Source organism: Pelophylax lessonae, assembly GCF_965119305.1.
Source record: "Pelophylax lessonae genome assembly, chromosome: 4".
Taxonomy (NCBI): Eukaryota; Metazoa; Chordata; class Amphibia; order Anura; family Ranidae; genus Pelophylax; species Pelophylax lessonae.
The window spans coordinates 493,873,175-493,890,627 of NC_138771.1; the positions used below are offsets into that span (position 1 = coordinate 493,873,175).

Sequence of the window (17,453 nt, forward strand, 5' to 3'; positions counted from 1 at the left end):
AAGGAAATATATGACGTATTTCCAGAGAGTCACGTTCTGGGTTATTATTGTAGTATTTACATAGCTCCCCACTGTCCCTGATTTCGAGGGATTGTCCCTGATTTCGAGGGATTGTCCCTGATTTCCAGGGATTGTCCCTGATTTGGAACAAAGTCCCTCTGTCCCCATTTCCTCCTTTTTGTCCCTCATTTTGTACTGATCTATATATTTGTATATAAAATGCACTATTTATCTTTCAAAAAGTGCTTCCCAGTGCTAAACCTTTCATCCAATTTCTAAATTGCTGCATTTGCAAATCTCAAAAGCCAGTATGAAGAAATAATAGTGGTGATAAAAAGCACTTGTGGGTTTAATTAATCTTTATTTTGTATAATACTCCTTTAAGGGGGCGTGACAGGGGGTGTGTCCTATGCCTACATACTTTTGCTAATAGGTGTCCCTCGTTCCCATCTCAAAAAGTTGGGTAGGTATGATATTTACTTGATTTAAAGGGTTGGTTCACCTTTAAAAAAAAAAAAAAAGTGAACTAACACCATACACCCTTCCAATGCCCCCTGGTCCCCATTGTACTTACCTCTACTTACCTTCAGGGATGCTGAGCTGTCAGTGCCCACGCAGTCAGTCCAGCGATCCAGGGATTTAAAATCCATACTCTTCTCCCACTCTTTTATGCAGTGCTTTCAGGACAGATCACAGTGATTCACAGTGCAGGCCCTGACCAATCAGAATCGTTCTGGTCTGTCCCAAAAGTACTGCACAGAGAAGAATGGAACAATCTTTTTTTATTAGGCATTATCCGGGGCCATCATCTATCTCCTGGACAGATCCTGGTACCTGTGCCGTTCTTGGCTGTGTTCACAAATTTCTGACACAGATCAGCCTCTCGCCAAGTGACTTGCCACAAAGTTAAAATGCTGTAGTCTGATCACTGGGGGAGGGGAGACTGGAAAAATGCTTCCTCCTGCCTGCAGCAAATTGATGACATCATCTCAGTCTAGGCAAAGTCACTGACTGGAGCCAAATGATGGCTTTTTTATGATAAAAGGTGGAGCTTTTCTGGAAAAAGATATTGTTGCTGTATTTTGTGACAGCCATGAAATGTATTCATACTGACAAGTAGACTTATATGTGTATATGAAAGAAGACGATCTGCAACTCCATACATGCTCCTAAAAATCTTCAGATTTATTAGTTCTCCATAAAAGACACAATGATTGTACAGCAGATGTTAACGCATTTCAGCCTTGTCGGCCTTGTTCACAACCAACAAGGCTGAAACGCGTTAACATCTGCTGTACGATCGTTGTGTCTTTTATGGAGAACTAATAAATCTGAAGATTTTTAGGAGCATGTAAGGAGTTGCAGATTGTCTTCATCTTTAACTGTGTTTTCCAGCTGTGCAACTACTCATCCTGTACCCGACAGCTCTAGAGCAGGGATCTCCAAACTTTCTAAACACAGGGCCAGTTTACTGTCCTTCAGACTTTTGGGGGGGCTGGATGTTGGTGTCAGTGCGAGGAATAATACCCCATTGTTGGTATCAGTAGGAGAAATAGTGTCCCATTATTAGTGTCCGTGGGAGCAATATTACCCAATCATTGGTAGTGGGAGGAATAGTGCCCCATCGTTGCTAACAGCAGGAGGAATAGTCCCACTTTATTGGTATCAGTAGGAGAAATAGTACCCCATTATTGGTGTCAGTATGAAGAATAGTGCCCCATCATTGGCTTCAGTAGAAAGAATCGTGCCTCATCATTGGTGTCAATGAAAGAGATAGTACCCCATCATTGGTGTCCATAGGAAGAAGTGCCCCATCATTGGTGTCAGTAAGAATAATATTGCCCCATCATTGGTGTTAGTAGGAAGAATAGTGCTCCATCATTGGTGTCAGTAGGAATAATAGTGCCCCATCATTGGTGTTAGTAGGAAGAATAGTGCCCCATCATTGGTGTCCATGAAAGGAATATGACCCCATTATTGGTGTCAGTGAAAGGAATAGTACCCCATCATTGGTGTTCTTAGGAAGAAGTGCCCCATCATTGGTGTCAGTAGGAAGAATAATGCCCTATCATTGGTTTCAGTGAAAGGAATAGTACCCATCATCGGTGTCTGTAGGAAGAAGTGCCCCATCAATAATGTCAGTAGGAAGAATAGTACCTCATTAGTGGTGTCTGTAGGAAGAAGTGACCCATCATTGGTGTCAGTAGAAAGAATAGTGACCTATCATTGGTGTCGGTGAAAGGAATAGTACCCCATCATTGGTGTTCTTAGGAAGAATGCCTCTTCATTGGTGTCAGTAGGAAGAATAGTGCCCCATCATTGGTGTCAGTAGAAAGAATAGTACCTTATCATTGGTGTCAGTGAAAGGAATATGACCCCGTCATTGGTGTCCCTAGGAAGAAGTGCCCCACCATTGGTGTCAGTAAAGATAATTGTGCCCCATCATTGGTGTCAGTAGGAAGAATAGAACCTCATCATTGGTGTCAGTGAAAGGAATAGTTCCCAATCATTGGTGTCCGTAGAATAAAATGCCCCATCATTGGTGTCAGTAGGAAGAATTGTGAAAAAAAAAAAAAAAAAAAAGAATTGTGTCCCATCATTGGTGTCAGTAGGGAGAATTGTGCCACATCATTGGTGTCAGTAGGGAGAATTGTGCCCCTTCATTGGTGTGAGTAGAGAGAATTGTGCCCCATCATTGGTGTAGGTAGGGAGAATTGCGCCCCATCATTGGTGTCAGTAGGGAGAATTGCACCCCATCATTGGTGTCAGTAGGGAGAATTGCGCCCCATCATTGGTGTCAGTAGGGAGAATTGCACCCCATCATTGGTATCAGTAGGAAGAGTTCCCTATAGTTGATGTCAGTGGGAGGAATAGTATCTTGTATCAGTGACAGGAACAATGCCCCCAGGGCCAAATAAAGGCAAGCAAAGGGCTACATCTGGCCTCCGGGCCGCAATTTGGAGACCACTGCTCACATTATTAGGTTGTAGTACTTTATTGACTATACAGGCATATGGGTGCAACCATCAATACCCATAAGCAAGGTGCACATGTTTATAGTTTAAAAGAAAAGTTGTATGATTCTCTTATATGTAAATTTCCCCTTTTTGAAGAAAATTACAATCTTAGAAAAACAGGATTGTGTACGGATATTTGGTCTGTGATTATGTAACCATTGTAAAAGCAATTGAAGATTCTCCCGGCTGTCATATTTTCTTCCATAGGAAGATTAGGTGTCCCGGGGGGTGCAGCAGAAGGGAAGGGCGACGCAGGCTCCATCTCCGTCACCATGGTAACCGTGACGATCTGCGAAATCATCACGCAGGACCACAGACGGAAGATGGAGGGGAGGAGAGGGGAGCTGATGCATCTCTGATTCAGGGAAAGGGGGTCCCCGGAGGATTATCCTGTGTACATGGCAGACAAAACATGAATTTGCGCCGTGTATGAACTTGACAGCCAGCAGAAAGCGGCGACGGATGAGTGGGTGGCTTTTGCAGACGGAAGGCAATGCGACATCTCAGAGGTAAGACGTAATAGTAAGATGAAGCTATTAAAGTGAATGTGTAGCCGAAACCTTTCTTTTTCTTTCGTTCTGGGTGAGAACCCCTGCCATGTTTTCATTGCTGTCTGTGCAGCTTCTGGGGAGCATCACCTTCTTTGTTTGCCCTGGTGACCGTTGTCACTGCAACAATAAGTGATATTAGGTATGAAGATTGAAAGTTATCAATCTGGTCACCTGTTCTGCTGACAACTGATGAAATATAGCTTTGAAGAGATGTTTTCTCACTTCTTGTTGTGTATCTGAGACAGGAAATGAAGGGAAATCTCCCCAATGGGGCAGAGAAAAAAAAACCTACGGGGGAATTAACCATACATCCAAAACTAAAAAATACTTTTGGCTTTACTTTTAGATTATAGCATAACTCTTGTCAAAAATGTCAAGAGAAAATGAACAGCCAAGATAAAAAAAACAGCTTTTGTAGCAATATTCACCTTCAGTCTAGAGATTTCCTGCACTGTACTTTTTCTGCCACTGGATGTCCTCAGTCTGATGGCCAGCATTATTCAACCCTATTCCCCTGCACCCACCCCAGCCAGTGATTGGACAGTGAAAGGAGCAGTAATGGGCTAATTTTCCCTGCCAATCTCCTCTCTCCTGTTAGCATACTTCCTGCAAGCTCAGAAATTGTTTGTGCTGCTTCTTGCTGCATTCGCATCCAAGAGGTTCACGAACGCCTGCTTTTGCACGCATTCAAAAATCACGCAGAAAACTTGTGTAGCACTGACAGTACCATTCATTGTTAATTGCACCCCCAAAAGCATCAAATGCACCAAAACAGTTAAAAAATGGGCAAAGCTCAACACCCATAAAGGAACATGGTGTGTTTGTCACATGAATTGAAATGAATGGGCTACCCTATGCATAAAAAGCACAAAAAAAAAAAAAAAAACACACAAAAACGCGTGTTCTCGAAACTCTAGTCTCACACTTAATGCTGCTTACATTTAAAAAAATAAAAAAAATACATGTAACTAAAGCAGCATTCATTCCAAATTTTTTTTGGGATATTGTAGCTTATCAGTCAGGAACTTAAAGAGGGGGTAAAGTCCTTTTTTGTAATTGTACCTATAATAAGGTTTACCAGTAGGTACTGTGAATATCTCCTAAACTTGCACAGTTTAGGAGATATTCAGAGTGCATGCAGCCGATGACGTCATTGGCGCATGTGCTCTGAAGGTCCGGCTTACCATGCAGAGCCGGTCCTGTAAACAGTGACATCATCGCAGATCCGGCCACTCACAGCACCGGAGGCCGTGAACCCGGAAGAAACACCGGGGAAAATGTCAGCTGTCTCAGTTGTGTGCGGGCGCTGCTGGAGGGTTTCAATCTAAGATAAGTATTTAATAATGAGCTAGTATGCAATGCATACTAGCTCATTATCACTTTGTCTTACATTTTTTTGGCTTTTTTTCTTGAGGTGTACAACCTCTTTAACCCCTTGCTGACCAGCCGCTGTAGCTTTACTGCGGAAGGTCGGCTCTATTACACGAACTGGCGTACCTGGGCGTCATTTCATGTAACATATGGTAGAGGCGCGCGCACACGCGCCGATTGGCCAGAGGGGGAGCGATGCCCACCGGCCACCCGCGATCGCTCTCCATGGAGAAAGAACGGTGGTCTGCCGATGTAAACAAGGCAGACCATTGTTCTGTCAGAGATGAACATGAGGATCCTGTGTTCCTCCTATTTAGGAACACAGGTCTCTGTCTTCATCCAGTGAGAACAACCCCCACACAGTTAGAAAGAGAGAGCACGCTTAACCCTTTATAGCCCCTGGTGTTAACCCTTTCCCTGCCAGTGTCATTAGTACAGTACCAGTGCATATTTTTAGCACTGATTACTGTAGTGATGTCACTGGTCCCCTCAAAGTGTCAGTTAGGCGTCTGATCTGTCTGCGGCAGTGTCGCAGTCTCGCTTAAAATTGCTGATCGCCGCCATTACTAGTAAAAAAATAATAAATAAATAAAGATGACATAAATCTTTCCCCTAGTTTGTAGACCCGATAACTTTTGTGCAAACCAATCAAAATACACTTTTTGGGATTTTTTTAAACCAAAAATATGTGGCAGAATACATATTGGCCTAAATTCATGAAAAAAATTACATTTTAAATTTTTTTTTATTGGGAATGTTTTATAGCAGAATGTAAAAAAATATATATATTTTTTTTCAGAATGGTCACGCTTTTTTGTTTATAGCACAAAAAATAAAAACCGCAGAGGTGATCAAATACCACCAAAAGAAAGCTCTATTTGTGGGGGAAAAAAAGACATCAATTTTATTAAGGTACAGCATCGCACGATTGCGCATTTGTCAGTTAAAATAACGCAGCGCCGTATCGCAAAAAATGGCCTGGTCATTAAGGGTGTAAAACTTTCCGGTTCTTAATTGGTTAAACCTGAACTAAACCCATCAATTTAACAGTTTCCCAAAACAGTTATATTCAAGGCATGCCATGAGTGATAACTGTCACAATAGCTTTTTCTCCTAAAGTGCTTGTAAACCTAATCTCAGACATGAAATCTGGACAAACCTTATGTCTCAATAGTGTGTCTCAATTAGAAGCACTAAGTGTAATTTCTGTCTGCTGCTTCCTTCCTCTGCAATCTGCATGAATCACTTCAAGTTTTCCTGACACTAAGAGAAAAATGGCGACAGGGGAGGAACCTCGAGCTGATTGACAGCCTCAGCTCTGCTACTATGTGCTGTGCGGAGGGGAGTGAGTCCCTTCCCTCCAATCAGCTGTCAGAGCTGTCCTCACTGAGCTCTGTAGAGCAGCCTTTCTCAACCTTTTCAACATAGAGGAACCCTTGAAATAATTTTCAGGTCTCAGGGAACCTGTGCTAAAAATGACTATATTTATAACTCATGATAAATTAGTGTGATGGTCAGTGGGAGGAATGCTCCTTACACTTGTGGACATTGGGAAGAAATATCTTTTTCCAGATAGCTAAAAAGATCAGTGGTGTAAGGGTAACTTATCAGACAGGCAGAAAATTCTCATTGCTCAAGGAACCCCTAGCAACCTCTGGAGGGACCCTAGGGTTCCATGGAACCCTGGTTGAGAACCACTGCTGTAGAGTTCAGCTCTCCGTTCTTTTATGACTTCTCAGACAAGCTTCAGCACTTTGAACAAATGTAGAGGAGAGAAGACTGCAGATAAACAGGTATAACTTATGTAGGAGGATTTGTTTCATCTCTGTGTATCACCTGAGACCAGTCACTTCACCTGGTATATGGAAGGGCTTGCAACCACTTTAACCACTTAAGCTCAAAGACCAGGGCCAATTTTGCGATTCGGCACTGCGTGACTTTAACAGACAATTGCGCGGTCGTGCAAATGAAATTGATGTCCTTTTTTTCCCCATAAACAGAGCTTTCTTTTGGTGGTATTTGATCACCTGTGCGATTTTTACTTTTTGCGCTATAAACAAAAAAAGAGCGACAATTTTGAAAAAATAACAATATTTTTCATATGAAATTCCCCAAAAAAAAAGGTAAAAATCAAAATTTTTCAACATTTTAGGCCAATTTCTTTTCTGCTACATAGGTTTGGTAAAAAAAAAATCGCAATAAGCGTATTTTGATTGGTTTGCGCAAAAGTTATTGCGTCTACTAACTACGGGAAAGATTTATGTCATTTTTATTGTTTTTTTTTCTTTTTTACTAGTTATGGCGGCGATCTGCGATTTTTTTTGCTGGACTGCGACATTGCGGCGGACAGATCGGACCCTTGACTGACATTTTTGACACTTTTGGGGGTACCAGTGACATTACTGCAGTAATCAGTGCTATAAATATGCACTGTTACTGTAAAAATGACACTGGCAGGGGTTAACTTTATTGGTGATCAGTGGGTTAAATGTATCCCTAGGGGCGTGATTCTAACTGTGGGGGGGTGTGGCTTGTGATGTAACCACAGAGACGTACGATCCTACATAGCAGGATCCTATGATCTCTGCAGTTACATCAGGGAAAATGACAGACGGCTTTGTTTACATCAGCCGCCTGCCTTTCTCCCTCTCCAGCGGGAGATCGTGAGTGACCGGCGGACATCGCTCGCCCCCTAGAGGCTCATAGGTGAGCAACGTAGCCCTACGTTGGTTTGCCTGTAGGGGGCTGACTGCCGCAGTAAATAGCCGTGCAACGGTCAGCAAGCGGTTAACCAAATTATGAAGCCATCAAATGGCTGGTGCCATAACTGTTGACATGGGCAGCACAATAGCAGCTGAAGGTCAAAGACCAGGATAGCAGCTTCCTTGGCTGTAAAGGATAGAAGGGTTTAGTTCCACTTTAAACCACTGATTTACCTTTTTTCCTAAACAGTTACATTCAAGGCCTGTTACTAGTGTGCTTATGTCAACTCGCCATCAAACTGTCAAGCCAGCAAATGTCTGGAGTCAATGCTGATGATATAGAGCAGTACCATGGAAACTACAGATCAAACAGAGGCAAAGGGGGCGTCTTCATTGGCTGTGAAGGATACGAGGGTTTAGTTCTACTTTAAATGTGGCAGCTGCATTAGTTTTCATTTTTTATTTGTTTAGACCCCTTGTGTGTCATATGCATGTGGAAGGATTAAAAATAAAGTAGAACCAGTGTGGTCTTTGAAATGCTTTAGGTCGCCATGTCTGATCCAGGATAAACGTATTCCTCCCGTGAGCCCCGGGAAACTTCCCTTTCTTCTGCTTTACATAAGCTGGGCTGTCATTTACTGTGATGACTGACATATGGAGGCCACTAAAAATCTCTCTTCTGCTTTCCCATTGCAAAGAACTGAAGCAAATACTATAAGTGGTCGTGTTTAATGATTGCAACAGTGTTTTATTAAAAACAGTATCTGGTTTTTCCAGGAGATTGGCATTCTTCCAGCGGTAATCAACATACTTGATATAGTGGGTCTCAGTCGCAGCCCCTGACATCCTCAGGGGGCCACGCATAATATTCAGTATATGTAATGCTACGGTACATTAGCAGAGACCGCTGACATACCGCAAGAGACAGTCAGAGACCAGGGACATGCTGGGGGAGATTGTCAGAGGCTGAGGGCAATAATTAGGAGACAGCTAGAGCGTGCAGACATGCTAGAAAAGATAATAGGAGACTGCAAACTACAAGTGATGGTCAGAGGCTGCAGACATACTACAGGAGATGGTCAGAGGCTGGAGACATACTACAGGAGATGGTCAGAGGCTGCAGACATACTACAGGAGATGGTCAGAGACTACAGACATACTACAGGAGATGCTCAGAGACTGCAGACATACTACAGGAGATGGTCAGAGACTGCAGACATACTACAGGAGATGGTCAGAGACTGCAGACATACTACAGTAGATGGTCAGAGACTGCAGACATACTACAGGAGATGGTAGGAGACTGCAGGCATACTACAGGAGATGGTCAGAGACTGCAGACATACTACAGGAGATGGTCATAGACTGCAAACATACTACATGAGATGGTCAGAGACTACAGACATACTACAGGAGATGGTCAGAGACTGCAGACATACTACAGGAGATGGTTTGAGACTGCAGACATACTACAGGAGATGGTAGGAGACTGCAGGCATACTACAGGAGATGGTCAGAGACTGCAGGCATACTACAGGAGATGGTCAGAGACTGCAGACATACTACAGGAGATGGTTTGAGACTGCAGACATACTACAGGAGATGGTAGGAGACTGCAGGCATACTACAGGAGATGGTCAGAGACTGCAGACATACTACAGGAGATGGTCAGAGACTGCAGGCATACTACAGGAGATGGTCAGAGACTGCAGACATACTACAGGAGATGGTCAGAGGCTGCAGACATACTACAGGAGATGGTCAGAGACTGCAGACATACTACAGGAGATGGTCAGAGACTGCAGGCATACTACAGGAGATGGTCAGAGACTGCAGGCATACTACAGGAGATGGTCAGAGACTGCAGACATACTACAGGAGATGGTCAGAGACTGCAGACATACTACAGGAGATGGTCATAGACTGCAAACATACTACAGGAGATGGTCAGAGGCTGCAGACATACTACAGGAGATGGTCAGAGACTGCAGACATACTACAGGAGATGGTCAGAGGCTGCAGACATACTACAGGAGATGGTCAGAGACTGCAGACATACTACAGGAGATGGTCAGAGACTACAGACATACTACAGGAGATGCTCAGAGACTGCAGACATACTACAGGAGATGGTCATAGACTGCAGACATACTACAGGAGATGGTCAGAGACTGCAGACATGCTACAGGAGATGGTCAGAGACTGCAGACATATTACAGGAGATGGTCAGAGACTACAGACATACTACAGGAGATGGTCAGAGACTACAGACATACTACAGGAGATGGTCAGAGACTACAGACATACTACAGGAGATGGTCAGAGACTGCAGACATACTACAGGAGATGGTCAGAGACTGCAGACATACTACAGGAGATGGTCAGAGATGGTCAGAGACTATAGACAAACTACAGGAGATGGTCAGAGACTGCAGACATACTACAGTAGATGGTCAGAGACTGCAGACATACTACAGGAGATGGTCAGAGACTGCAGACATACTACAGGAGATGGTCAGAGATTGCAGACATACTACAGGAGATGGTCAGAGACTGCAGACATACTACAGGAGATGGTCAGAGACTGCAGACATACTACAGGAGACGGTCAGAGACTGCAGACATATTACAGGAGATGGTCAGAAACTGCAGACATACTACAGGAGATGGTCAGAGACTGCAGACATACTACAGGAGATGGTCAGAGACTGGAGACATACTACAGGAGATGGTCAGAGACTGGAGACATACTACAGGAGATGGTCAGAAACTGCAGACATACTACAGGAGATGGTCAGAGACTGCAGACATACTACAGGAGATGGTCAGAGACTGCAGACATACTACAGGAGATGGTCAGAGACTGCAGACATACTACAGGAGATGGTCAGAGATGGTCAGAGACTATAGACAAACTACAGGAGATGGTCAGAGACTGCAGACATACTACAGTAGATGGTCAGAGACTGCAGACATACTACAGGAGATGGTCAGAGACTGCAGACATACTACAGGAGATGGTCAGAGATTGCAGACATACTACAGGAGATGGTCAGAGACTGCAGACATACTACAGGAGATGGTCAGAGACTGCAGACATATTACAGGAGACGGTCAGAGACTGCAGACATATTACAGGAGATGGTCAGAAACTGCAGACATACTACAGGAGATGGTCAGAGACTGCAGACATACTACAGGAGATGGTCAGAGACTGGAGACATACTACAGGAGATGGTCAGAGACTGGAGACATACTACAGGAGATGGTCAGAAACTGCAGACATACTACAGGAGATGGTCAGAGACTGCAGACATACTACAGGAGATGGTCAGAGACTGCAGACATACTACAGGAGATGGTCAGAGACTGCAGACATACTACAGGAGATGGTCAGAGACTGCAGATTATAGTTCAGTTAGAATTGCTCATATTCAATAAATATTTTCAATCCTGCTCGCATTTTCTTGTTACTTTGGTTGAAAACTAATGTTGATTTCACCCACTAACTATTAGGAAATTGAACAAAATTTTCAAATGAAATTCTACTAGACTGTGGCCAGCTTTAGAGTGTAAACTTTCCAATGGCACAGATGTATGTGAACAGTTGCTTGCACAGCACTATAAAACCTAATGACGCTATGTATGTGAATCATGGAAGCACATTACACTATTTAGGGTGGACTTAGCATCTGGTGTAACACTTCCAGGTATCCCCCCCCCCCCCTACCTTACAAAGCCTTCATCTCTCCTGGAGCCATCTATGTTCATGTATCATCCAGAGTCATTGTTCACTTCCTGAACTCAGAGATGATACAATGGTGTAAATCCTGGTGCCTGTGCATTTCTTGGCTGCATTTACAAATGTCTATCACAGATCAGCCCCTGCCTCTACCTCTAACCTTGTGATTGCTACAGAGTTAGAATGTTGCAGTCTGATCAGTGGGGGAGAGGAGACAGAGGAAATGCTTCCTCCTGCCTGCAGCAGACTGTTGGTAACATCTCACCCTAGGCAGAGTCACTGCACTGGAGCTCAAGGATGGCTTTTTATTGATTAAAGTTGTAAGACTCAACGAAAGAAAATGGTTGGTTTTGTAACTGAAGCAGCTCTGACCTATTAAACATAAACTCAATTTGTATGTTTTTGTCCGCGATTGTCCGCTGCAAACACAATGACACGGCCAGAAGTTTGAGTTTGATTAGTCACAAGGAGACAGAGATCTTTTTGTTTGTTGTTGTGCGCTGTATGCTGCCGTCACAATAAATGACAAGGACGAGGACAATGGAGAGCCTGTCTTGCGCCACTGATTACATCTGCAGTCCCTCCAAAGCCGGTCAGCGCTGGAGAATGGAAGTCAGAGATAGACTCATGCTACATTGTATCAAACAGCCAACTCAATGTCCACAAATACATGGGAATAGCCACAGCCACATGAAGGCGCCCCCTGTGGTCAGTTATATAACTACAGGCATAAAAGAGACAGGAATTATTGTACAGTAGTGCTGGCCATACACTATATGAAAAATCTGACAAAATTCTATTGTTTCGAACGTTTGGCTGATTTTATGATAGTTGGTGAATGACGAACAATAATCAGTTTCAAAATTTTAGCCCCGAAAATTTGATTGAAAATTTTGAAATATGTTTATTGAATGAACGAAATTTGTAAGGTTAGTGGCTTTCTCGCATGGGAAAAATTGTTCGATTTCTCGTGCGCAGGTGCAAGAAAACTTTAACCTGGCAATTGGTGATAACGTAGCATACAGACGCAAAGATCTTTCGTCTACACAAGCTCAAATACACATTCAGCTAGAAGGACACATAGTACATTTGAGTTTGCCATTGACTACAGCATAAGAATATTGTGAGAATATTTATCAGGGTTCCTCAGCCATTGTTTGCTCCATTGTCTTCTTCGAGTTTTCTTCTCCTGTGCCTGTTGCATTACCATGATACCAAGCATTGCTATGGCAATGGTCCTCTCATCCACATGATCCATACTGGATGGAAAGCTACGGGGATGCTAACAAAGCAAAGATAATGATAATGAAGAGGGACAGAAAGATCTGTCCACAACAAACGTACAGTACACCAAGCAGGCATACACGGAAGGGAGGTTGAGAGGTCCATTTTATTTTGTCATTTCCCTTCTATTGTGACCAAATCGAACGATAAACCGGTTCATTTATGTCCATTGACCATTTTTCTTTCAAACTTTGGTCTCTACATGATGATAGTATCTTTAGCCCTTCCGAAAATTCTTTCATTTTTCTAAATCGCTATTGTCTGATTTTTCGTATAGTGTATGGCCAGCTTAGGTGGATGTGGATAATTAGAGATGGAATATGCTTTTCTCTTGCTGAGAATAACATGGCCCTGACTGCTGTGTAGATCTTATGTACAAAATGTGTAGAAGGGTTTCCAATGATAGTATTCTGGTTTGTTGTCTCTGCTGTCACACGTCTCCTGTCCAGTTTCCTCCAATAGTAAGAGGCCAGCAGTCTTTTATCCAGAGCCAGTGCTAGACTATTTTGCACCCTAGGCAAGACCAGCTACTTGCCCCCCCCCCCCCCCAAAAACAAAAAAAACAAACTGCACACATTGCCCCCTTTCCTGCACATAATGCCCCCCCGTTTTAACCCTACACTCCCCTTTCTGTATAAACAGCCCCCTTAAATCCTACACCCCCTTCCTGCATACACTTTCCCCCTTTAACCCTACACCCCCCTTCCTGTACACACTGCCCCCCCCTTCCTGCACACACTCCCCCCTTTAAAGCTACACCCCCCTTCCTGCACACACTACCCCCCTTTAATGCTACACCCCCTTTACCCTACACCCCCTTCCCATACACACTGCCCCCCTTTAACCCTACACCCCCCTTCATAGACACACTTCCCCCCTCTAACCCTACATGCCCCTTCCTGTATGCACAGCCCCCCCTGGTGAAATCCACTGGGGATGAGGAGGTGACAGAAGATGAATGTGGCACTGGCCATGCCCTAGGTGGCAGTGCGCCCTAGGCGTCTGCCTAGTTTGCCTAGTGGTAGCACCGGCCCTGCTTTTATCACAATTAGAAAACCAAGATGGGGTGCTGATTAGAGCGAAAGCAGCCAAGGAACTGTCAGGAACACCTGCATGGCAATCCTGATAAACTTTTTAACAATGCAGCATTTAGGCCGGATTCTCATCTCTTGGCTTCCACTACCATGCAATTTTCCTTGTATTTTATCTTCTTTAACCACTTCTGGACCAGAAGATTTTTCCCGTTAATGACCAGGCCATTTTTTGTGATTCAGCACTGTGTCTTTTAACTGACAATTGCGCAGTCGTGCGACATGTTATCCAAATAAAATTGATGTCCTATTTCTCCCACAAATAGAGCTTTCTTTTGGTGTTATTTAAACACCTCTGTGATTTGTATTTTTTGTGCTATAAACAAAAAAAAGCAACAATTCTGCAAAAAAAAAAAAAACTATATTTTTCACTTTCTGCTATTTAACCTTCCCAATAAAAATAATTTAAAAATCAAATGTTTTCATCAATTTAGGCCAATTTGTATTCTGCCACATATATTTGGTAAAAAAAAACCCAATAAGCATATTTTGATTGGTTTGCGCAAACGTTATCGGGTCTACAAACTAAGGGAAAGATTTATGTCATTTTTATTTATTTATTTATTTACTATTTACTAGTAATGGCAACAATCAGCGATTTTTAGTGGGACTGCGACATTGCAGCAGACAGATCAGACACCTAACTGACATTTTTGACACTTTTGGGGGTACCAGTGACATTACTACAGTAATCAGTGCTAAAAATATACAGTGTTACTGTACTAATGACACTGGCAGGGAAAGGGTTAACACCAGGGGCGATCAAAGGGTTAAATGTATGCCTAGGGGGTGTTTTCTAACTGTGGGGGGATGGGCTTATGGAATCTACACAATAATTAGGAGGAACACAGAGGCCCTGCGTTGATTGCTGACAGAAAAATGGTCTGCTGTGTTTACACTAGCAGACTGCCGTTCTGTCTCCACGGGGAGCGATCCCGGGTGCCTGGAGGCTTCGCAGATCAGCTTCCCCACTGGCGAATGGGCGCGCATGCCCCCACGATCACTTCCAAGAAGTGCCATACAGGTACAGAGCTTCACGGGAACCTGATGACCTGCGTATATCTGCGGTGGCTGGTTGGCAAGTGTTTAGTCTGCATTTTTAGTACGTTTTGCATGCATTTTACAATGTTTTACACATGTTTTTTTATGCGCTTAAATGCAGGTAAATGTATGTAATATTGACTATGCCTCATTTTTTATACAAGAAGAATGCAGCATGCAGGTATGAACTGAAGCCTAATTGGAAACAATGTGTTTTCATTAAACATGTATTTTTATGCGCTGCAAAATGCACATAAAAGCGCACAGGTAGGAACCAGGCCTAACAGTCACAATGATGACCCTGGAGGAGGATAAGACTGTTGAACCATCATGGCGGTTAGCTCTACTGTCTTTCCTACATTATCAGAGACATGGGACTGGTGCTGTACAGTCACATGACCATCCTGTGCTGCTGAACCATCATGGCGGTTAGCTCTACTCTCTTTCCTACATTATCAGAGACATGGAACTGGTGCTGTGCAGTCACATGATCATCCTGAGCTGTTGAACCATCATGGCGGTTAGCTCTACTCTCTTTCCTACATTATCAGAGACATGGAACTGGTGCTGTGCAGTCACATGATCATCCTGAGCTGTTGAACCATCATGGTGGTTAGCTCTACTGTCTTTCCTACATTATCAAAGACATGGGACTGGTGCTGTACAGTCACATGACCATCCTGAGCTGCTGAACCATCATGGCGGTTAGCTCTCTACTGTCTTTCCTACATTATCAAAGACATGGGACTGGTGCTGTACAGTCACATGACCATCCTGTGCTGCTGAACCATCATGGCGGTTAGCTCTACTCTCTTTCCTACATTATCAGAGACATGGGACTGGTGCTGTACAGTCACATGACCATCCTGAGCTGCTGAACCATCATGGCGGTTAGCTCTCTACTGTCTTTCCTACATTATCAGAGACATGGGACTGGTGCTGTACAGTCACATGACCATCCTGAGCTGCTGAACCATCATGGCTGCTCTGCCTGCTTTCCCAGAGCCATGGAACCAGTGTACTTATCTCAAATCTAACTCCAGAACCAAATGCCACTTTTGTGACTGCCACCATATCTATCATATTAGTTGATACCTTTGTGGCAAGGAGCATGACGAGAATTTTCACAGCCTGCAATTCTACATACTTCATACCCATACCTCCCAACTCTCTGAGATGGGAATGAGGGACACCTTCGCAAAAGTATGAAGGCCTAGGACACACCTCCTGCCACACCCCCTTAAAGGAGAATTGTAAAAAAAATAATAATGATTGGGTAAACCCACAAGTGCTTTTTTTTAACCACTACTGTACTTTCCTTTATATTGGCTTTTGGAATTTACAAATGCAACAACTTTTTGATAGAAAAGTAGTGCATTTTATATACAATTGTACACATCAGAACAAAATGAGGGACAAATGAGGAGGACTATGTAACTATGTAACTATGTAACTATGTAACTATGAAAGAAGGACAGAGGGACTTTATTCCAAATGAGGGACAGTCCCTCGATATCAGGGACAGTTGGGAGCTATGCACACTCCCTGCCTGCTCTATAGGCTTCTAACCATTTCACAGCACTAGTGACACTCACCCTCAACTCTCTCCTTTCTGTAAGCCCAACTAAATATCTTTCCTTTTACCCATCAGCGTACACAAAATGCATGCCAAATTCAAGCCTGCTTTTGGATTTCATCTGGTGTGGTGTACCTCTGTATAATGCATATAGTGTGCTCATGTGAAGTCACTCCAAAATGTGCCACATCCCAAAAATAGAAACTACAATGGAAATTCCCCTTGGGGTGGGACTTTTTAGGCACGAATATATAAGATCAACTATAAATACATCAGAGATTAGAAAAGGTATAAATTTATTGAAGAAAATAAATCATTTTACAAAAAGTTAAAAATATGGCAAGCTATATACAATACGTTAGATCACATGACAGATGAGAACCGCTGTAGTCTGAGGTGAGTACCCAACGCGTTTCAAAGACATAAGTCAAAGCTCCTTCTTCAGGGGTAACCTTTAGATAGCGGTCTGTAGGTGATCAATTACAAAAGTAATTAATTTTTGGTACAGACAAAAATAGTACAATTGTAAAAAATACAACCAAACAACATTCATGATGGCAGAGGGAACAAAATGTCATATCACAGTTTTAAAATAATCAAAACACTTACATAGTCTGTTATGTGGATCTCAAAGTGTAGGCTTGCCCATAATGTTAAAAACAAATAATTGGATTGCTCTCGTCATTGCGTCAGGAATACCTCTGTATAAAGACATATTTGGGTCTTTACACTGGCTGTAATGAAAAATCATTCAATCAATTTAAAAGGTACACCCACACACCTCCCAAATGTTTGAGGTGGGGACAAGGGACACCACTTAACAAAAGTATGTAGGCATAAGACCCCCTGACACACCCCCTTAAAGGAGAATTCTACAAAAAAAAAAGGATTAGTTGAAACCCACAAGTGATTTTTTTTTTTTTACCACTACTATTCCTTTATATTGGCTTTCGGCATTTTCAAATGCAGCAATTTAGAAATTTGATAAAAGGTTTAGCACTGGGAAGCACTTTTTGAAACATAAAAAGTTCATTTTATATACAACTGTATAGATCAGACCAAAATGAGGGGCACATGA

At 43.0% G+C, this 17,453-nt stretch overlaps 1 protein-coding gene across 1 annotated transcript in view; it reads left to right on the forward strand.

Annotated features, from left to right (window-relative positions):
• Nucleotides 1-3,338: 3,338 nt before the first annotated feature.
• The window catches only part of LOC309554140 (F-actin-monooxygenase MICAL3-like), a gene marked incomplete at its 3' end in the record, with an annotated part of 157,213 nt that continues 143,098 nt past the window's right edge, over nucleotides 3,339-17,453 (forward strand). Inside the window, exon 1 of the mRNA XM_082255735.1 lies at nucleotides 3,339-3,526. The remainder of the gene's footprint in view (nucleotides 3,527-17,453) is intronic.